This window comes from Dasypus novemcinctus, chromosome 8 (assembly GCF_030445035.2).
Source record: "Dasypus novemcinctus isolate mDasNov1 chromosome 8, mDasNov1.1.hap2, whole genome shotgun sequence".
NCBI lineage: Eukaryota > Metazoa > Chordata > Mammalia > Cingulata > Dasypodidae > Dasypus > Dasypus novemcinctus.
Window position 1 is genome coordinate 65,284,118 of NC_080680.1, and position 18,988 is coordinate 65,303,105.

General features: G+C 39.8%; 1 pseudogene; it reads right to left on the minus strand.

Moving 5' to 3' along the window:
• Positions 1-2,467: 2,467 nt before the first annotated feature.
• On the minus strand, positions 2,468-2,926 carry LOC101421940 (serine/arginine-rich splicing factor 3 pseudogene; annotated as a pseudogene).
• Between the last annotated feature and the right edge of the window lie 16,062 nt (positions 2,927-18,988).

Sequence of the window (18,988 nt, forward strand, 5' to 3'; positions counted from 1 at the left end):
CTTTCTGACTCTTCTCACCAGACTTGCATGTGCCTAAGCGCTGAGAGTATAAAGGTCACTCATCTTTCTTTTTTTGGTTCTTAGTATAGAAACCTACTGTGACCGTTTGAATTTTGTGAATCCCAGAAAACGATTGTTTTTAAACTGATCTATTCCTATGGGCGTGGTAACCTTTGATTGCTTTACATTCACTTTAGATTATTTGATTAGATTGCTTCTGAATGGACTATCAATGAGGTGTGACTCAGGTTAAGTCTCCATCTTCTGGCTGGGTCTGATAAAAAACGAAGACATGGAGAGAGACACAGGCAAAGGGAGAAACCATTTTTGATCCTGCCATGTAAAAGAGGATTTGAGGATTGCTAAAGCTTACAGCCCCCAGGAGGCTGGTTCCCTAGAGCAATTCAAAGCTGAGGAGACAGCCCTGCCTTCTTGCCTGATCACCACATGGCAGGACGCTAGGATCAACAGTAGCTGACTTTGGTGAGAAAGCATCTCTGAGGTACCTTGAGTTGGACATATTACAGCCTTGGAACTAAAAGCTTTTACCCTACTAAATTTCCCATTATAAAAGCTAACCCATTTCTGGTACTTTGCATCAGCAGCCCTATGGCAAACTAAGACACCAACACATAGTAGGAAGAGTAACATCGTCATTAAGACAGATTTAGGAGTGAATCCCAACTACCCTAGTTTAAAAATTTCAGAAGACTTCTTAAATGTTCTGAGCCTCATGTTCCTCTAGTAATAATAGTGATAAAAACACCTACCCTGTCCTTTCTCAAATACCACATTCTACTGAGGGTTTTTTAAATCATAGTTTTAGATTTAACCCCTGTAATATTCATACACCCTTAGGAGAGGTAACATCTTAAACTGCTATTGGACATTTACAATTTAATAAGAATGAGAGTTTGATTGACTTTTTTAATGGTAAGAGGATGGAAAGGTCTTAAGGCCCCAAACAAAGAAACTTTTGGAAGTGACAAATAACAGAGAAGGGGAGTATAGGTGTTTCAACATCTCTGAGTTTTCCTCATCTGCAAAATGGGGATTATAAAAGCATCACATCAAAGGATAGCTGTTAAGATTAAATGGAAGAACTCATGGTTCTCAATAAATATTACCTATTTTTACTGTTACTCTTGAAGATATTCAAAAGACAGACATAACCCCATTCTCAATTGATTTTTAACACTTTATTTCCAGGAGCTGCATGAATTTGGTAGAGAAAAAAAGCAACGCTTTTAGGGTTATTCTCTATATTTTAATTTTTCTCCACTATCCAGAAGTTTGTCTTAAATTCTAAAAGAAGAAATGAGTAAGAACCACACAAGGTCTTAGGCCAGATCCTGACATGCTGAACAGAATATATTTATAGTATCTGTGATATTTACATATCTTCTGATCATCTATAACTTCTTGATCCTTTTTCTATACAGAGCACAGAAAAATGCCCAATATGTCTCTTTAGAGAAATCATTACAAATAAGCAGCATTGAATTCTTCCTCCTTCACAAAGGTAACTATAGAATTTTGGGGTTCATCTTGCAGTTTGCTATCCTTTAATAAAAATAATGATATCTATCTCATAGAATGTGAGGATTCCAGAATTCAGAATGGATGGCCATTCTGTCAACCAGAATATCTTTTTTTTTTGAGTTAAACAATTTATAGTCAAACCTTTAATCCCAAGGATTCTCATGCAACATATTACAAATAACAGCATGAAAAAATTTTGCACAGTAACTCAAAAGGTCAGCTCAACATTGTACCCTTAAACTGGCAGGATATTGGTTATCTCTAATAGTCTCAAATTTCCAAATAAAGGATGTTATTAAACAACTATGTATTCATACACAGCAATCACAAAAGGGACTTATGACCTAAAGCAAAGGGAGCTAACTTTCTTGAAATAGATTATATACCAGCTAGGCAGCTCTGCCCAGTGTGAAGACTAGTTGGATTTTTAAAAACCTCTGATCTAATTTAATGGTGCAGCTTTTATTTTTTACCAGCTAGCTTATGTTCAAAGCAGCTTTTAAAGACTGCTTGCTCAACTACAATTGCATACTATATACAAACTATGGACAAAACTAAAGACCTTAATTTTTGCCAGTTTTGTTATGGTAGTACTAAAACATCATACCTTAGCTGGGCAGGATATAGAGATTTATTATCAGTCTATGCAAGACTAAAAATACAATGCAACTCAATTTTGCTTAAGAGAACACTGTAAAATAACAAATTCTTATTATTACAACATGCCTCATAGGATCCATTTCAAACCATAGAAAATTATATCTTCATGTATGTCACTGCTACAAGAGACAATAAATCCAAACAGTTGGAACATCTTAAAAACGTACCAAGTTTATGAAGTCTCAAACAAAACTTGAATTTTCTGTACATACTTCCATAAAATGAATTTACTTCCTGGACACCACTCCTCTTGCAAACTGGACTTCTATTTTCTTTCATTTGACCTAGAAAGGCTTCCAGACCTAGAGAAGGATCAGTACAGTTTATGATTTCTTTCCTCCAGGCAGTGATCTTTCTCGTCTATCTCTAGAAATAGACCTGATTCAGCTGCAGGAGATGCTTCTACTGGGAGATCTGCAGCGAGGTGGAGGACTCCAATGATGAGGCAATGACCCCAAAAGGGAGGAGGGCCTCCATTACGACTTCTTTTTTTACCATTCAACAGTTCCACTCTTTCACTGCAACCAAAGCATGTTCTTCTGTCTAGTTCTCCCGTAGCATCAGCTGCATCTTGGAGATCTTCAAATTCAACAAAAGAAAAGCTGGGAGAGTTTCTAGCAACCCACACACTTCGGAGTGGTACATAATAGCCATCAGTCTTGTCATTGTTTCCAAGATTATCTACACAAACCTTGCAGTCCAATGGATAATAATCACGATGCATTTCGAGAACTTGGCTTGAAATGCAGCAGCTCAAACCCACACACTCAAATGGATCTTCCAGCTCCTCTTGGGACTGGATCTCCCAGATGCTCTTGTTTACCCAGTGTCCACAAAACAACAGAATATCTACTTTATGTGCACTTTATTTTTTTTTCTTTATTTATTTTTTTAATATTACATTAAAAAAATATGAGGTCCCCACATACTCCCCACCCCCCTCACCCCACTCCTCCCGCCATGGCAACAATCTCCTCCATCGTCATGAGACATTCATTGCATTTGGTGAATACATCTCTGAGCACCGCTGCACCTCATGTTCAATGGTCCACATCATAGTCCACACTCTCCCACATTCCATCCAGTGGGCTATGGGAGGACATATGATGTCCGGTAACTGTCCCAGCAGCATCACCCAGGACAACTCCAAGTCCCGAAAATGCCTCCACATCTCATCTCTTCCTCCCATTCCCTACCCTCAGCAGCCACCATGGCCACTTTCTCCACACCTATGCCACATTTTCTTCGATTACTAATCACAACAGTTCATGAATAGATTATCAGTAAGTCCACTCCAATCCATACTCTATTCCTCCATCCTGCGGACCTTGGAATGGTTGTGTCCACTCCACATCTATATAAAGAGGTGGCTTAGATTCCACATGGATGCTGGATGCAATTCTCTTGCTTTCAGTTGTAGGCACTCTTGGCTCCATGGTGTGGTGGTTGACCTTCTTCAACTCAATGTTAGCTGAGTGGGGTAAGTCCAATAAACCAGAGTATAGGAGCTGAAGTCTGTTGAGGCTCAGGGCCTGGCTATCACATCGTCAGCCCAGAGATTCAGGTCCCCTGGGTAAATATTAAACCCCAGCACCAACTACAGTTCCGGTAAAAGTAACAGATCACATCTGAGTCCAGCTCCATCACATAGAAACACAAAACTCCAAAGTAGGGCCAACTGACATGGCACTGAACTCCATCTGCCAGGACCATAGAACCTGGGGGTCTCTGCAGCCCTCAGAAGAACCAATACCTGGGGTTCTTTCTACTTTATCTGTCTCTGGGACTCTGCTGAGGTGTGCATAAGGGCAACCCCTCTGATAACATCCCGGCTCTTTTTGGAGACTCATAGCCATATAAACTCATTTGTCCTTTCCATTTCCCCCTTGATTCAGGTCAAAAAGCATTTTTAACTCCTGGTATTATATGTAGTCAGGGATATTCTGCTGGTCTGTGTTGAACCTTTTATTCAAGGTCATTTTCTAGTTATGTCATCAGCTGGTACTTGGTAGTGATCCCTTGGCACCAGGGAGGCTCATCCTCAGGAGTCATGTCCCACGCTGGAGGGATGGCAACGCATTTACATGCTGAGTTTGGCTTTGAGACTGGCCACATTTGAGCAACACGGAGGCTCTCAGGAGGTAACTCTTAGGCACCCTGCAGCTCTAGGCCCAGTTCTTATTTCAGGTGCACAGCCTCACAAGCATAGTCATTAGTATCAAGGGCTCATTGCTGGACCTTCATTCTTTTTTGGTCTTTGCTGTTGCACTTGGGGGATTGTTGCTGTTCCTTTAGGGACTATGATAGAGCTCCCCTGGCTAGGAACTCAGCACTCCCTCAGTTGTTGTATTTAATTGTATCCATTATGAAAATATCCTAACATTTTTATGTACCCTGGATATATGCCCTGGAGAATTCCCTACCAATCATGTGTCCTCTGTCAATAACATACCACACCAGTATTCCTTCCCTGCCATTGTTGAACCTCTCTGTGATCAAAAACTTCCTGAAAAGTGAAGCCCACTATATTGCCAGGTTCCATTAATAGTAAAATGGAATATAGTGATGAGTTTAAAGGTTAGATATAGAATACATATTAATTTGGAAAAATTAAGGTAAAAATAAATTGGGGCATCAAAAAATTTAAAAATGCAAAAGCTTTGTTTTTGATGTTTTGCTTTCCATCACTGCAATAAGTGTTGCCCTGTATGCAAATTGGCAAGGCAACTGCTTATGTCTTTTCCTCAGTGTCTATGTTCTTTTTCTTTTCTTTTTTGTAATTATTAAGCTTATCTTCACAAGAGTTTTAGATCACAGTATTCATATATACAATATACAGTATTACCACTTATCCAACATAAAACCTTTTCCCTTCCACAGCAATAATCTTTTTACATATTCATACTATATTTATTGAAACTGATGTACAGATATTGAGACAATAACTTTCAAACAAGGTAACATTTGTGTTTACATTGTGGTTTATATTTTAGACTATACAATTTCTAAATTCTTAGTTATCTTATGTTTTACATTATGATTTACATTTTAGTCTATCAACGCCTATATATTTTTGGTGTAATTTTACATGTCTTATATCCATCCTTGCATACTCTTGTGGAACATTTCTATTGCCCACACCGTTACATTGGTTCCATCTATTCAATACCTCTTTCCCCCTCCCCTTAGGGCCCACAGTGACAGTCAATCTTCACTGCTTGAAGGGCCATGTTCAGAGATACTTGCAACAGTGTTGAGGGCTTGACATGCTCAACTGCCTTAATGCACTGGGAGCCACCATTTCTCTTGAGAGATACAATTCCCTCTATTCGAGGGCATCAGTCCTCCCCAGGATGTGAGTATAACTTCACTCTCATTATATGGGTCTCTATCCAATGATATAACCCACTTTGGGAAAATGAGCATTCACATATTCCCTAGGAGCCTGTCCTGCATCAGATAATCCCTTTAAGCATCTTAAACAGGTAACCTTCCTTATTATATTTTTGAAAAAGTTTTCTCAGCATTATATTCTTAACCAAATATCTGACAATCTCCTATGTTCATATGTTCCCCCACCCTCCCCCCAATTTCTTGGGCAATATTACCCATCCTTCCATCCCTAGCCCCCCTCAAGCCTGCAAAGCCCCACCCAAAGGTAACCCTATGCCCCCATTTTATCCCTTCCTTGTACAAATACTTACCTCCAGCTTATCATAGATTTCACCCGTGTAGATGTCAGCTTACATCCTTCCTCTACCCCCCAATTTTCTGTAAGCCTATCATCCAGTCTCTAGCTCTCTGAGGCAGCTTGGTTTACTTATTTCATATCATTGAGGTCATGTAGTATTTGTCCTTCAATGCCTGGGTTGCTTCACTCAACATAAGGTTCTCAAGATTGATTCATGTTATCAAGTGTGTTTGTAGTGTATTCATTCTTAAAGCTGAGTAGTATTCCATTGTATGTATATACCACATTTTATTTATCCATTCATCTGTTGATGGGCATTTGGGTTGATTCCAACTTTTGGCAATAGTGAACAATGCTGCTATGAACATTGGTGTGCATATATTGGTTTGTGTCCTTGTTTTCAGTTCTACTGGGTATATACCCAGCAGTAGAATTTCTGGGTCATATGGCAAATCTATGGCTACTTTTTTGAGAAACCGCCAAACTGTCCTCCAGAATGGCTGGATCCTTTTGCATTCCCACCAGCAGTGGATGAGTGTTCCCATTCCTCCACATCCTCTCCAGCATTTGTAGTCTTCTGTTTTTTTCATAGCTGCCAATTTTATGGGAGTAAGATGGTATCTCATTGTAGTTTTGATTTGCATTTCCCTGATAGCTAGAGATTTGGAGCACTTTCTCATGTGCTTTTTAGCCATTTGTATTTCTTCTTTGGGGAAGTGTCTGTTTAAATCTTTTTCCCATTTTTTAAATAGGTTGTTTATACTTTTTATTTTCAAGATATAGGAGTTTTTTATATATGCAGTTTATAAGTCTCGTATCAGATATATGGTTACCAAATATTTTCTCCCATTGTGTAGGCTCTCTTTTCATTTTCTTGGCAAACTCCTTTGAGGTGCAGAAGGATTTAATTTTGAGGAAGTCCCATTTATCTATTTGTTCTTTTGCTGCTCGTGCTTTTGGTGTGAATTTCATGAAGCCATTTCCTACTACAAGGTCTTATATATGCTTCCCTACACTGCTTTCCAAAGTCTTTATGGTCTTGGCTCTTATATTTAGGTCTTTGATCCATCCTGAGTTGATTTTTATATAAAGTGTGAGAAGGTAATCCTCTTTCATTCTTTTACATATGGATATCCAGTTCTCCAGGCACCATTTGTTGAATAGGCCATTCTCTCCCAGTTGAGAGGGTTTGGTGGCTTTATCAAATATTATATGACTATACATATGAGGATCTATATCAGAACTCTCAATTCAGTTCCATTGGTCTGTGTGTCTCTCCTTGTGCCAATACCATGCTGTTTTCACTACTGTAGCTTTGTAGTATGTTTTGAAGTCAGGTAGTGTGATTCCTCCAATTTCGTTTTTCTTTTTCCATATGTCTTTGGCTACTTGGGGCCTCTTTCCTTTCCAAATAAATTTCATAGCTAGTTTTTCTAGTTCCTTAAAGAATGCTGTGTTGATTTTTATTGCGATTGCATTGAATGTGTAGATCAGTTTTGGTAGGATAGACACCTTAATAATATTTAGTCTTCCTATCCATGAACAGGGAATATTCTTCCATTTGTTTAGGTCTTCTTTGATTTCCTTGAACAGCGTTGTGTAGTTCTCTGTGTATAAGTGTTTTACATCTTTAGTTAAATTTATTCCTAGGTATTTGATTTTTTTATTTACTATTGTAAATGGTATTTGTTTCTTGATTTCCTCCTGAGCTTGCTCATTATTGGTGTACAGAAATGCTACTAATTTTTGCACATTGATCTTATAACCTGTGACTTTACTAAACTCATGCATGAGTTCTAGAAGCTTTGTTGTAGACCTTTCAGGGTATTCTATGTATAGGATCATGTCATCTGCAAATAATGAAATTTTGACTTCTTCCTTTCCAATTTGATTGCCTTTTATATCTGTTTCTTGCCTCAGTGCTCCAGCAAGTACTTCTATGACAATGTTAAATAGAAGAGGTGAGAGTGGGCATCCTTGTCTTGTTCCTGATCTTAGAGGAAAGGATTTTAGGATTTCACCATTGTAAATGCTGTTGGCTGTGGGTTTTTCATATATACTCTTTATCATGTTCAGAAAATTTCCTTGTATTCCAATCTTTCGCAGTGTTTTTATCAAGAAAGTGTGCTGTGTTTTGTCAAATGCTTTTTCTGCATCTATAGATATAATCATGTGATTTTTTTCCTTCAATCTGTTTATATGGTGTATTACATTGATTGATTTTCTTATGTTGAACCATTCTTACATACCCAGAATGAATTCCAGTTGGTCATGGTGTATAATTCGCTTAATGTGTTGTTGAATATGGTTAGCAAGTATTTTGTTGAGGATTTTTGCGTCTATGTTCATTAGAGAAATTGGTCTGTAATTTTCCTTTCTTGTGGTGTCTTTGTTTGGCTTTGGTATTAGGGTAATGCTGGCATCATAGAATGAATTAGGTAATGTTCCTTCTGTTTCAATTTTTTGGAAGAGTTTCAGCCGGATTGGTGTTAGTTCTTTCTGGAATGTTTTGTGGAATTCACCTGTGAAGCCAACTGACCCTGGACTCTTCTTAGTTGGGAGGTTTTAATGACTGATTCTATATCTTTACTTGTGATTGGTTTGTTGAGATCATCAATTTCTTCTTTCATCAATATAGGCTGCTTATGTGTTTCTAGGAATTTGTTCATTTCCTCTGAATTGTCATTTTTGTTGGGATATAGTTTTTCAAAGTATCCTCTTATGATAGTCTTTATTTCTGTGGGGTCAGTGGTGATACCTCCTTTCTCATTTCTTATTTTGTGTATTTGCATCTTCTCTCTTTTTTTCTTTGTTAGTCTCACTAAGCATTTGTCAATTTTATTGATCTTCTCAAAGAACCAGCTCTTGGTCTTGTCTATCTTTTCAAGTGTTTTCTTATTTTCTATTTCATTTAGTTCTGCTCTTATCTTTGTTATTTCTTTCTTTCTTCTTCCTGTGGGGTTACCTTATTGTTTTTTCACTAATTCTTCCAAATGTACAGTTCTTTAATTTTTGCTCTTTCTTCTTTTTTGATGTATGAATTTATGGCTTTAAATTTCCCTCTCAATACTGCTTTTGCTGCATCCCATAAGTTTTGATATGTTGTGTTACCATTTTCATTAGTTTCAAGGTCCTTATTAATTTCTTTTGGGATTTCCTCTTTGACCCACTGTTTTTCTAAGAGTGTGCTGTTTAATTTCCATATCTTGGTGTGATATCTGGGCCTCTGGCCCTTGCAGATTTCCAGCTTCACTCCACTGTGGTCAGAGATATTATTTAGTATGATTTCAATCTTTCTGAATTCATTGAGCCTTTCTTTGTGGCCTAGCATATGGTCTATCTTGGAGAATGATCCATGTGCACTTGAGAAAAATGTATATCCTGCTGTAATCAGGTGTAATGATCTGTATATGTCTATTAGATCCAGCTCCTCTAATATACTGTTCAAACTTTTTGTTTCTTTATTCATTCTTTTTTGAGATGTTCTGTCCAAAGTTGATAGTGGTGTATTAAAGTCTCCCACTATAATCGTAGAGGCATCTATTCTTTCACTTAATTTTTCCAGTGTTTGCCTCATGTATTTGGAGATGCCCTTGTTAGGAGCATAAATATTTATGATTTATCATTCTTCTTGAAAGATTATCCCTTTCACTAATACGTAGTATCCATCTTTGTCTCTCACAGTTGTTTTGCATTTAAAGTCTATTTTGTCTGATATTAATATAGCTACTCCTGCCTTTTTTTGGTTATTGTTTGCTTGTAAGATTGTTTTCCAGCCATTCACTTTCAACCTTCTTGAATCCCTGGGTCTAAGATGTGTTTCTTGTAGACAGCATATAGATGGGTTATATTTCCTTATCCAATCTCCCAGTCTGAATATTTTGACAGGTGAGTTTAATCCATTGACATTCAGTGTTATTACTTTCAAGGAATTATTTGTTAACCATATTTTGTTTGGACTTGTGTTTGTCATAATTTGTTTGTTCATTTCCTTCTCTTTTTGTCTTTTTTGTTGCTCTTACACTATCCTCCAATCTGCCCCTCCTGTTTTTTCCTTTGTTCCTGGAGAACTCCCTTTAATATTTCTTGAAGGGCAGGGTTCTTGTTGGCATACTCTTTCAATTTCTGTTTATCTGTAAATATTTTGAACTCTCCATCATTTTTGAATGCTAGCTTATCTGGGTAGAGTATTCTTGGTTGGAAATTTTTTGCTTTTGGTACCTTGACTATATCATACCACTGCCTTCTTGCCTCCATGGTTTCAGATGAGAAATCAGCACTTAATCTTATGGAGCCTCCCTTGTATGTGATGGTTCTCTTTTCTCTTGCTGCTTTTAGAATTTTCTCTTTGTCTTGAGCATTGGATAATTTAACAAGTATATGTCTTGGAGTGGGCCTGTTGGGATTTATGGTGTTTGGGTTGCGTTGTGCTTCCTGGACATGTACATCCATCTCTCTCAGGAGATTTGGGAAGTTTTCAGCCATTATTTCCTGCAACACCCCTTCTGTCTCCTTTCCCTTCTCTTCTCCTTCTGGGATGCCTATAATACATATATTTATGCATTTTGTATTGTCATTCAGGTCCCTAAGTCCTAGCTGGATTTTTTCTATCTTTTTATAGATCAGTTCTACTATCTGTTTGATTTCAGATGTACTGACTTCCATGTCACTAATTCTCTCCTCTGCCTCTTCTAATCTGCTGCTATTTGCTGAGAGTGTATTTTTGATTTCTTGAACTGTGGTGTTCATCACCATCATATCTGTTATCTTTTTGTGTATGTCTGCAATTTCCTCTCCAAGTGTTTTCTTCATATTGTTAATCTCTTCCTTTACGTCATTAAGTTGGTCTCTAATATATGTTTTGAGATCTTTAATTACTTGTCTGATGTTCTGCTCCCCTTCCTGGTTTTTAGTTTGTTCATTGGATTCAGCCATGTTTTCCTGATTATTGGTTTGGTTTGTAGTTTTTTGTTGCTGTCTGGTCATCATTTTATCTTGATGGGTTTAATCGGTTCCTTAGCTTCTTTGCCTAGTCTTGGGGATTAATTAGTTGTTGTTTGTGTGTAAGTGCTATGTCTTCTCTTTGTCACTTTGTTCTTCTTACTCTATTTTCTTGTTGCTGGCTAAGTTCACTTTGAAGGAAAATATTAGGGCCAGGGAAAGCAAAATAAGTAAGAAAAGAAAATGTATTAAGTAGTATTGGTAATAAATGTTAACAGAGCAACAATGTGAGATCTGGGAGAATGGGTATTAGACTCACATAAGTTGTGTAGAGTTATAGCAGTAAGTAGAGTACCTATAATGAGACAGTCAACTGAATATGGGGAGGAATATAGTATGAATTAAAAAGCCAGTGTTTTCATGAGAGAGGGAAAGAGAAAAGAAAGACCATAATATCAAGAGTGGATAAAAGACAGAAAACAGAACAAAGGTATTAGATATAAAAAGTCAGACAATTTGGGGGCCAAAGAAAGGGAGGTAGAATGTAAGATAAACAGTAGATGATGGAGGATAGAAAGATGTGGGGGATAGGTATAGGTGTAGGTGGCCAAAATCAATACACACAGAAAAAAGGAAATGGAGGATGAGGAAACACAGCAAGTGTGAAGTGCTCCCTGCAGCACCTATTATATAAAGAAGATAAAATAAGAAGAAAAAGAGAGAAAAGAAAAAAGAGAAGGGAAAAATGGGTGGACAAAGAAAATGGGGGGAAACAAGCAGAAAAAGAAAAGGAGAAAATAAGCTAAATAAATGAAAAAGGACCTTGGGGGATAAAACAGGAGTAAAGATCAGGAGTGAGGTGAGGAGCCCCCGCTTCTCTAGACAGGGGGCTCGGGGTGGGGAGGCGCAGGCGTGAGAGGACGCACAGTGGCTCGAAGGACAACTGTGGAGACAAGGCGGATGGCGCAGGTCTACTTTATTGAGGAAGTACAAGCAGTTTTATAGAGTATGAAGAGAGGGGATTGGTGGAGGGTGATTGGGTTCTGATAGGCTAGATTAGCTGTTGTTACCTTATAAGGGCATAGAAGCAGAACTCGTCTACTAGGCTGGTCAGTAGTTACTAGGAAGAGCTTAAATTTGAGAGGGCTGAGCTGGATAGCTCGCTGATAGGTGGAAGAGAGCAGGCGTGTCTTTACGAGGTAGGAGGCCCTGAGATTGGCCCAGACGGAGGTGGTGTGAGGGGGCTTGCGTGAGTTTCCCCTGCGGGGAGGCGTAGGTGCATACCTCGTCCTGAGGGGCCAACCAAGGGAGGCGTATTCCATGCCTCAGACCTCGGAGGCGGCCAGTTCTGAGAGCCAAACTTTTGCATGCTTGCCCTCAAGGAGACAATGCAATACTGGCAACCAAGACACAAAAAGAAAAAAGATAAAAGAAAAAAAAACCGCAAATGCTGAGGGCTAGGGTAATCAAGGACATCAGATGGACCTCAGGGCATGGTGGATTCAGGGATGGGAAGTCCATGATATTGCAGACTCAAGGTGTGTGACTCTCTGGAGCATGGGCCACAAGGGTTTAGGGGACACAGACCTGGGAACCATGCATCGGGTTAACAGGGGGCCTGGGAGCACCGCAGCACAACACAGCCTTCAGGGATCCCTGCCGGTGGACACCAGCCCTAGGGGAGGGGTCTCACCTGCAACCTCTGACCTCTGTGTCAGAAACCCAAAATTCCACCTCTCACAAGAATCTCTTCTGTCACTGTCTCACCAAATCAATATCCAGACACCTCCTGCCCTGCAAGTCCCCAAAACAGCCCGCTGGGGAGGCCACTGCACTACAAAGATTTCAGGGACTGCCGCGGATGGGCCGCCAGCCCTAGGTGGAGGGGTTCCGCCTACAACTTCTGACCTCCATGTCAGAAACTGAAAGTTCCACCTCTTGCAAGAATCTCTTCTGTCACTGTCTCACCAAATTGACATCCAGACACTTCCTGCCCTGCAGGCCCCTGAAACAACCCACTCAGGGTTTGGGAAAATCCCATACAACAAAAATCCCAGGATCACCGCGGCCTGGCTGCCAGCCCTAGGGACAGGGGCTCCACCCAGAACCTCTGATCTCCGTGTCAGAAACCCAAAATTCCACATCTCGCAAGAATCTCCTCCGTCACTGTCTCACCAAATCAACTTCCAGACACCTCCCGCCCTGCAGGCCCCCAAAAACAGCCTGCTCAGGGATTGGGAACTCCCCAGCACAGCAAAGCCTTTGGGAATCAGTGCCGCCAGGCCACCAGCCCCAGGGGGAAGGGTCCTGCCCACAACCCTGACCTCTGTGAAAGAGACCCAAAATTCTACTTCTTGTAAGAATCTCCTCTGTCACTGTCCCACTAAATTGACGTCCAGACACCTCCTGCCCTGCAAGCACCTGAAACATCCCGGTCCAGCAGGACTCCAACCCTACTCAGCCGCTTCTTTGCAGGAGATTTTATGAGGAGCACTCTCTCAGATGCCATCTTGCCCCGCCTCCCTTTATGTGCACTTATTTTCCATTCTAGGCAGAGTGGAAAACTGGACAAGGCAAAATTACTCACAACTTAAGTTATCTTCAATGGGCTCCTGAAGTGATATGACAAATATATTTTAGGGAAACGGACTTTGGTCCAGTGGTTAGGGCGTCCGTCTACCACATGGGAGGTCTGCGGTTCAAACCCGGGCCTCCTTGACCCGTGTGGAGCTGGCCCATGCGCAGTGCTGATGCGCGCAAGGAGTGCCCTGCCACACAGGGGTGTCCCCCGCGTAGGGGAGCCCCACGCGCAAGGAGTGCGCCCGTGAGGAGAGCCGCCCAGCGCAAAGGAGGGAGCAGCCTGCCCAGGAATGGCGCCACCCACACTTCCCATGCCGCTGACAACAGAAGTGGACAAAGAAACAAGACGCAGCAAAAAGACACAGAAAACAGACAACCGGGGGAGGGGAGGGGAATTAAATAAATAAAAATAAATCTTTAAAAAAAAACCAAACAAATATATTTTAAAGTGAGCTTTGAAGAAGCAGACAATTTGACTTGGAATGGGAGCCAATTCTAGGTCAAACGGACTTAGAATGAAAGGAAGGAATGGAGAAAACTAAAGGACTTGAATTTGATTAGTCTGCAACAAGGAATTAGAGTCAGGGGAACCCCCTACATCTGGGCACACTAAGTTTAAAAGAGACTGACAAACTTGACTTTGGCTTATGTCATTTCAAAGCAAGTGACTGTACCCTCAGGCAGAATTATAGATACCAGTAGCACTCAGTTCCTCCTGCCCCTGGGTGCCATCTAAACCCAGATAAAGGAAGTGATGTTAAGGGAAGCTCACCTTAGGGACATACCTCTGGGTGATTCAAATGCTACCCTTGGAGTATTTCTCAATGTATGCCATATGGACATTTTTAGTTGGGCAAATTTTCATTTCATTGTCTGGGACTGTCCCGCACACTATAGGATGTTTAGCATCATTGGCCCCTCAGCAATAATTACCAGTAGATCCTCTCATTGTGTCATCCAAAAACACTTCCTAGGAATATTTTCAAAAGTCACTCTCCACAGGGAGTAATGCCATCTCCTGTTGAGAATGTGCAGAAGACCACACTCCACTTTCATTAAAGGTCATGATGAGAAATCACCACCTGATTTTGGGTTTGTTTTGTTTTGCTGTAAAGGTTTTATTATTTACACTTGGTCCACAGCTTGTTGGAGGGCTACAAAGTGGTTAGAAAGATGGCTCCTGGCTGAGGGAGAGGCTTAGGCAGAAGCCTGGATGCCAGGGGAATGCAGAGGCATTCTCAAAGATCTCAGGGCTCCAGAGATTCCTAGTCATATTTGCGGGTGAGCCTTTCAAAAAGAAACTCATCCGGACCTGCCTGCAGAGGTTTGTTCAGGTGATCGCCCATCTTCTGGAAATGGTTTTCCTGGAAGACACAGAGATGAAGGTCTGTCTAGAAAGAACCCAGGGCATGTAGATCTAGAAAGGCCTGGTTCCGGTTCTTCTCCATGGTTATAGCACCTTCCTAGAAGAGTGTGCAGCTGCTACAGGGGTTTTTGCATCTTCAATAGATGCTCAGTACTCTTGTGCTTCTCTTTCATCAAATCTCCAAAGTGATACATGCCCTCTGGGGCCACATCATCATGGTGGAAATAAAAGCTCAGAGAGAAGTAGGAGGTCTGCAGATGCAGGTTGAGCAGGTGGTTGACCATGGCCTCCACTTTGGTGGAATAGTTCTGATGGGATCTGGGAGCTCACAGTAGGTAGCTAAAAAAGGAGCTAACCATTTTGTTATGATTAGCTCCTTTTTATCCATCTGAAAGCAGAAGATGGTGGGGTAGATGGTCTTGAAGGTTGCATCTAGAGAGGAGGCTAGAGGCTAAGGGGTTGATAGTCCTTGGATCCAGCCCAAAACACTGTTGAAACCAGATAAAGATTCACAAGAGGCCAGTGGCACTGTCCTAAAATTTACTAACAATTTGTTTGTGAAGTTTTCCAGCATATCACTAATAATTCCCTCTATAAAGTGTCCTGCAATAAATGTCTTTTATAAATTAAATTTAAAGAATCTTACTTCCAAGACACACTACTATGCTTCCTCACTCTGGTAATAGGAATTATATAATGGAGTGTTTCTTTTCTTGTATTCTTAAAATTTTAGTGTTAACAATAATTACTTACAGATTTATGTGACAAGTATAAGAAAGTTAGTAATTTCCAATAATTAGGATTTCTGTGAGAAAATAAACTCAATCTCCTTAATTAAAATATTAATACTAAATGTATTATGGCCTACACTTTATATGCAAGAGAAGATATATAGTTGTATTTTTAAATAATTTAATAAAATAATGTAACTTGTTTACTTATTTAACATAACAGGAATGTTAAAAGAACTTGGAATGGGAGATAAATCTCTGATTTACAAAATAGCATTAACCCCTTTTATAGATTTTTGCTGTTAAGTCTGGCCTGTTAAATATGTGGGTATCTTTTGTTTCTTATCCTATTAAATACCTTTTGAGTACATTTTTTCCCTCATGGAGAGGGGAAAAAGAAGTTAATTATCCTGACACAATTTTGCCACAGTGTCTGAGATAAACGTTTTTTTCAATGACCACCCTGTATACAATGATGACATTGGGGTTTTTAATCTAAATTTATATCACTTCAGATATCTCTGGGTCTTTATGCCTATCTGGGCTTGCCTGGTTATTGAACTTAAAGGGGCAACAATTTTTTTTTTTTTTTTTTGGTAAATGTGCAAGTTTTTACTTCTACTTAATTTTTTTTAAGTTTTCTTATTTTTTCTTAAGATATTTTATTGATAATGTTCTGCGACACCCAGGGTGGCTGTTTGCTAATAGAATGCTAGCGTTTTCACTGAGCTTCCAGTGCCAGGCTCTAATCCATTAACAAATGCAGCAGCCAAAATGTCCCTACCCATTACATCTGAAATACAGGAGCACAGTACAAAGAGATGAGTCATGCAGTTGGTTGATCTTAATTTTGGTCCAAATTTCTAAGAGAAACAGAGGAGGAGTAGAGTTACATAAATTGCTCTTATAGACACTTATAGACAGCACTTATAGACAGCCTAACAGCATTAACACCCTCAGACAAGAATGGGTTACCAGTTTGGGTTTGCTTTGTTGTATCCATCCAGTGTCCACACACCATAATGTGGGTTGGGAGTGGAGATATGATATTCAGTGAGAGAGCTGATAGGGTTGGCTGAGATGGTACATTTCACACATTTGTGTCACTGCTTCTTGAATATTTGATGGTCCTGGAAAAGTCCTCACGAATAGCATGTAATTTAGTCATGTTTAAAGACATAAATTATATAGTTCTCTCCTCATAAGGGGCCCTGGGACACTGAAAGGACATTGCTTGAAACTTGGTATGGACAGTTATGGGCAAAACTATCTCAGTATGCTATTAGCTAGGAGCTGGATTCTCCCAAAAGAGGATGCTGTTGGAACATTTCCCTAGTTTCACAATCAGAATTGCTGAAAAGTGGCAGGGGATACTTCTTAAAAACTGCCTTTAGGCTACCAATGGTATGGAATAGTAGAGGGGAATATACAGGTAAGAAGACAAAAGGTAGGGCAAGATTCAAGGAAAGATCTTTGAGACTCCATGTCTTTTTAAGGATTCCACAAACTAGTCAAAGAAAAAGGAGACAAATGTTTACTCAAAATGTTATCCTCCCTTTTTTTCTAGGGCTTATTAAAAAAGAATTATCCAAAACTTGGAATTAAAGCAAAAAAGATTACTGCCTGCCTTTTCAAAGACACAGCAAAGTATTGGATAACAAGGCTGTCCAAAGGTCTGGAGAAGAGGGATTAACAATGGCCAGCACCCTTGGCCAAATCCGGCTTTCTGCCTGTTTTTGTACAGCTATGAAGTAAGAATAGGTTTTCAATCTTAAGTTGGGGGGTGGGGGGCAGAGGTATTGGTCTGCATTATCTAGGGAAATAAAACCAGCTGGAGATATCTATATGAGATTTTATAAAATTGTCTCATGTGACCTTGGGGAGTCACATGTCCAAATTCCGCAGGGCAGGTTCCAAATCAGGGGCTCTGATGAAGGTCCTTGATGAATTCCCAGGAGATGGCTGTCTGTCTGAAGTAGAGCTGGGAATTCTCTCACTGAATGCTGAAATTACTTTCCCCTTTAAGGCCTTCACTTGATTGGATAAGACATCACCCTTTGCTGACAGCAATCTCCTTGGTTGATTGTAGATGTAATCAGCCATCTACACAATCAACTCACTGATGACTAAAGTCCATGAAATGTCCTTGTATTACAGTTAGCCCAGTACCTGCTTGACCAAACATTGGGCACCATTACCTGGCTGAGTTGGCACATTAGTCTAACCATCACAGGGGGAGGGGGTGGGATCAAAAGAATAATAATATTGGTCACATGTGAAAATTGTGAAAATTAAATAGAATTCAAAATTTTGTGTCTATAAATAAAGTATTACTGGAATATAGCCATGCTCATTCAATTAGGTATTGTCTATGCCTTCATGCTATAAGGCAGAGTTGAGCTTCATACTGCTTCATGATTCTTGCCTTTTGGCATACTAAGTTTGGCCACTCCTGATGTGATGGTTTGAAGCTGTATGTACCCCAGGAAAAAAATGTTCTTAAATCTATTTCATTCCTGTGGATGTGAACCCATTATAAGTAGGATCTTTAGATAAGGTTACTTCAGTTAAGGTGTGGTCCAGCCCAATCAGGATGGGTCTTAGTCCTTTCACTGGAATCCTTTATGAAAGAATGAAATTCAGACAAAGAAAGAGGAAGTCATAGAAGCAAGCAGTTGAAATCAAAGAAACCCAGAAGAGAAGGGAGAGGTCAGCAGATGCAGCCATGTGCTTTGCCCTGTGACAGAGGAGCCAAGGATTGCCAGCAGCTGGTCTTCAGGAAGAAAACATCGCCTTGATGATGCCTTTTCCAACCTCAAAATCATGAGCAAATAAATTCCCATTATTTAACTTGACCCTTTTCATAATATTATTTGCTTTAAGCAGCCTAGGAAACTAAAACACCTGCTCTAGGAAATGTAACTTTGTCTTATTGTTCCTTATTGGTAAGAGTTCAGACTCTGTGGTGTTAAATGCAATCCTGTAGAAGATTAAGAAATTACTTTTTTTTTTCTAATTTAGAAATGCAATTGCTATCTCTTCATGTAAAAGCTAATCCCAAAGAAAGACTACAGTTTTACTGCCTTGTAAATATAAACTAGTTTTGCATTTTTCAATCTTATTCTAGCATTCACTTTTCTACTGACTGTTTCAGTTTACTATAGCCTCCTTTGAGTCAGTTTTGCCATCCTGTTGGTTCTTTTTTTGTTTTGTTTTGTTTCTGCTGGTTCTTTCATTAATGACTTAAATATATCTTTGATGTGAGCTGTATTAGTCAGCCAAAGGGGTGATGATGTGAAATACCAGAAATTGGTCGGTTTTATATAGGCTATTTATTTGGGGTAGGAGCTTACAGGTACCAGGCCATAAAGCGTAAGTTATTCTTCTCACCAAAGTCTATTTTCATGTGTTGGAGCAAGATGGCTGCCAACATCTTCGAGGGTTTGGGCTTCCTGGGTTCCTTCCTTCCAGGGTCTT